Source organism: Piliocolobus tephrosceles, chromosome 12 (genome assembly GCF_002776525.5).
Source record: "Piliocolobus tephrosceles isolate RC106 chromosome 12, ASM277652v3, whole genome shotgun sequence".
Classification (NCBI taxonomy): Eukaryota; Metazoa; Chordata; class Mammalia; order Primates; family Cercopithecidae; genus Piliocolobus; species Piliocolobus tephrosceles.
In genome coordinates this window covers 100,486,540-100,490,985 of record NC_045445.1, presented here as the reverse complement: position 1 = coordinate 100,490,985, position 4,446 = coordinate 100,486,540, and the positions used below count along the sequence as shown (strand labels likewise).

General features: G+C 40.7%; 1 pseudogene; it reads right to left on the bottom strand.

Moving 5' to 3' along the window:
• Window positions 1-1,969: 1,969 nt before the first annotated feature.
• Window positions 1,970-3,063, bottom strand: LOC111535742 (annotated as a pseudogene).
• Window positions 3,064-4,446: the final 1,383 nt, after the last annotated feature.

Sequence of the window (4,446 nt, the reverse complement as noted above, 5' to 3'; positions counted from 1 at the left end):
GTCATTAGACACTAGGCTTGAATGAGGGAAAATAGCTTCTTAACAAAGATCTTAACATTTTTTGAATGTTGACTTTGTCCATGGTTAGTTAAATGTAACTTTAGTGTAAATTATAGCATGTATTTGCTTTTATCTCTAAGAAATAATATGGAGCCACATAGATTACAGTAATTTGCCATTTTGCAAAAGCACCAGAGGGTCAGAGTCCCTGATATATTTCTTTAATCACCAATTGCTACTGGACACCTCCCATGGCAGTAAACTGGGCACTAGGCGTCTAACAGTGATGAAGACCGACATTGTCCCTGCTCTCATTTCTAATGGGGAAAACAGACACAAAACAGTTGTGAGAGGTTCAGACAACACCCATATTTTCTTCTTAACGATTAAAATAAAATGAAGAGCCCTCACTATATTATAATTATGTCCATAAGTTTATTCAGAAGAGAGGCCTGCCACTCAGATGGAAAAGAAGCAAAGAGAGCTTCCCAGGCAGAGATGCCAAGGCAGAGGCTTGAAGGGTCAGTGGGAATTAGTGGAGCAGTATGGTTATAATCTTCCACAATGATAATTTTTTTTGTTATTTTACTGTTTGTTCTAATATATTTTCTTTGTGTTTATTTTACACCATTTTCTTAAGCGTATATAAGGTTAGAATGTTTATATTCATTGTGAATTGAATCATTATGGAAGGGCCCTCTCAATTCCAATGAATAATTTTTTGTCTTAGTCTTTTCAGTTTGCTAGTAATATCACTGACCTTGCTTTATTTTGATTAGCATGGGCCTGGCAAATTTTCTTCCATCCCTTTATTTCAAACTTTTCTATATTCTTATGATTTGCTAGGTTTGGCATAAACAGTGTATGACTGGATTTGTCCATTTTTATACAAAATGACAACCATTAACTGGAGCATTTACTCCATTAACAACTTTTTTGGGGTCTCTTTTGTAATTTGAATTGAAGCAATTGCTATTCATTTTTTTAAACTCTCTTATAAGCACCACATTTTATTTATTTATTTATTTTTATTTTTTATTTTTTTGAGATGAAGTCTCCCTCTGCCACCCAGGCTGGAGTGCAATGGTGTGATCTTGACTCACTGCAACCTCTGCCTTCTGTGTTCAAGTGATTCTCCTGCCTCAGCTTCCCACCCCCAGTAGCTGGGATTACAGGCGCCCACCACCATGCCTGGGTAAGTTTTTTTTTTTTTTTTTTTTTTTGTATTTTTAGTAGAGATGGGGTTTCACCATGTTGGCCAGGCTTCTCTCAAACTCCTGACCTCAGGTGATCCACCCACCTTGGCCTCCCAAAGTGCTGGGATTACAGGTGGTGAGCTCACCACCCAGGGGTGAGCTGGGGCTCTTATTATTTGTTTAAAAAAAGGTTTTACATTTTTAAATTTTATCTTATTTTAAGTTCCAGGATACACATGAAGTATGTGCAGGTTTGTTACATAGGTAAACGTGTGCCATGGTGGTTTGCTGCACCTATCAACCCATCACCTAGGTATTAAGCCTCACGAGCATTAACTATTTATCGTGATGATAAGCACCAAATTTTAATATCTAAGTCAATTTTGGGGGAAGGAAACATCATCAAGAACTTACTTCTGAAACAAAACAATGATGTTCATTCCTTCAAACATCCAAATTGAAGGTGTGCCAAAATGAAAACAAAAAAAGTCCACAGAGAAATAAAAAGGAACACAAATCTCACATTCCAGGGGGTTAGCGCATTTAGCAGTCTTAGCTGTGCTGTCTAACCATCCCTCAACTGACTTTCAAAAAAACAACACCCTAAACTCATCAAAATATACATTTTCCATTTACTGTTTTAAAATTAAAAATAATGATTTAAAAAAGAAAACTTTAAGGAAGTCACAATCAATTGCGTGACTCATTTTGACGTCATGTACAGCATATGGAGGTCAGGAAGGTTATTTGCAGCATACATGGTTAGAGGATATTCATCTTTGAGGTTTAGGTTTCTTCCAAATGGTGTAAAATACCCACAATTCCAAGTATGAAGAGACACAGACGATTTCCTTTGAGAATTCCAAAGGACAATACAGGCAACCCAGCTGTTCTTCATAGAGACAGGGCTTCCGTCAGATTGACAGAGTTCCCCTTGTGTAAAATATTTCACAACCTGTTTCAATGCTTTCATTGAGAGGTCAGGAATCAGTCTGAGAAACTCCCATGTGGAATCTTCTGGAGACATGGAGATTGGAACAGCTATCACATCATTAATCACATAATCAAATTATCTCCCTTGTTTGGCATACCTTTTCAGTACTGGAATGCAGTACTGAACCTCGTATAGCAGTCTCCTTTAAGATTATCTAAGACATCACCACAAGTCCGCATATATTTCTTACATCCAGCAATCACCACTTCATCAATCTCTATCATAGTGACCATCTTTAGTTTTAGTTCGACTATTTCACACAATATGCCCCCATCTCAGCCTCCCAGAATGAGTATATCTTTGCCAGTGTATCTTTGCCACTGCCCACGATGGCCCAGGTATATGTCAAATCACTCTCTGCCAAATTGACATTCCCACTAAGGATGAGAATATTTCCAAATTGCTTCGAGTGTAGAATTTTAATGTTCTGATAAGGTGAATCTTCATCATATACCACTTCATCTACGTTGTATTCAACCAGGAGTCCATCTGCTGTGGGCCAATATCTGTCGATGGTTCCTCCTGGAACTATCGGTGGTAATCGCCTCATCCACCAAGTACCGTCTTGACTCAATTCTTTCATTCTTTCTTCTCCTTTGTTCAAAAGACTGTTGATCTCTTCTTTGCCTTGTGCGTCACCATCATAACTCTGAAAGTCCAGTAACTCCAATCCATGTGAATAAATTCTCAAGTTGGTAAGGCTGCCAGTTTTGTTTGTATAGGTTGCTAAATAGCGGTGTGGTCTTGCTAGGTGTCCACCGGCTCTGCCATCCCCTGCTCCTGGAAAATGGACTGGAGCCCTTTTAGAATGATCTCGCCATCAGCTTTGGTGTTGAGCATGAAGTCGAGTGTGCTGTGCCATGCCGCTGCCATAGTGAGGTGAGACCCTGAGCCATGCCTGGGGGAGGCGGCCGCGGGAGACTGAGGGGCCGCGTGGCGTGTCAGGCTTCTACCCTTTTTAACAACTTTTTTTTTTTTTTTTTGAGACGGAGTCTCGCTCTGTCCCCGGGCTGGAGTGCAGTGGCGGGATCTCAGCTCACTGCAAGCTCCGCCTCCCGGGTTTACGTCATTCTCCTGCCTCAGCCTCCCGAGTAGCTGGGACTACAGGCGCCTGCCACCTCACCCGGCTAGTTTTTTTGGTATTTTTTAGTAGAGATGGGGTTTCACAGTGTTAGCCAGGATGGTCTCGATCTCCTGACCTCGTGATCAGGCCCGTCTCGGCCTCCCAAAGTGCTGGGATTACAGGCTTGAGCCACCGCGCCCGGCCCTTTAACAACTTTTTTAAAAAAGTTACTGATCATGTAATAAAGGATGAACTTCAAATATGAATTTATTTCTAACTTCTTACATTTCGCTTTCTATTTTCCTGCACTTTTTATAAATCTTTTCCTAGTTTCCTGACTTTAAAAAATGATGTGATTTTTGTTTGCTTTTCTCATTGCCTACCTTATAATTAAAATAATAGCAGATAGTCTGTAATCCCAGCTACTTGGGAGGTTGCGGTGAAAGAATCGCTTGAGCCCAGGCGTTCAAGGCTTCAGTGAGCTATGATCACACCACTGCACTCCAGCCTGGATGACAGAGTGAGATTCCGTCTCTAAAAATAGTAATAATAATAGATAGTAAAATAGTAATAATATGAAATTATTCAAAATAATTGAAAATGATAAGAGGAGCAATTTTCTTGTTATATATGATATTGCAATGATCAATCACCTACAAAATGTAATGCACGAGTCCACCAGGACACAAAGAGGGGAACAATAGACATTGGGGTCTACTTGGCTGTGGAGGGTGGGAGGAGGGTGGGGATTGAAAAACTCCCTGTAGGGTACTATATTCAATACCTGGGTGATGAAATCTTTTGTACTCCAAACCCCAGCAACTCCCAATTTACCCATATAACAAACCTGCACATGGACCCCTGAACCTAAAACAAAGGTTGGAAGAAAAAAAAAAATAAGCCAAAACAAAATGTGGGAACTGTGCACACACGGCTGTATTGTTTCTCTGTAACTATGCTCTTGAACTTGGGTGGTACAGCACCTCCGTCCAGGTGTTGAGCAAGCCTGAACTGGACACATTTAGAAAGGGGCGGGACAAGGGTGCTTCCCGAAGCTTCTCTTTCGCAGCTTTTTGGTTGCACCCCACACGAGGCTCCGTGGTTCAGCATCTACTAGATGCTGAGGTATTTTGCAAGAGCTTTGATGAGAGACTGTGAATTTTGTGATTGGAGGGTGGATGTAGGGTCATCGA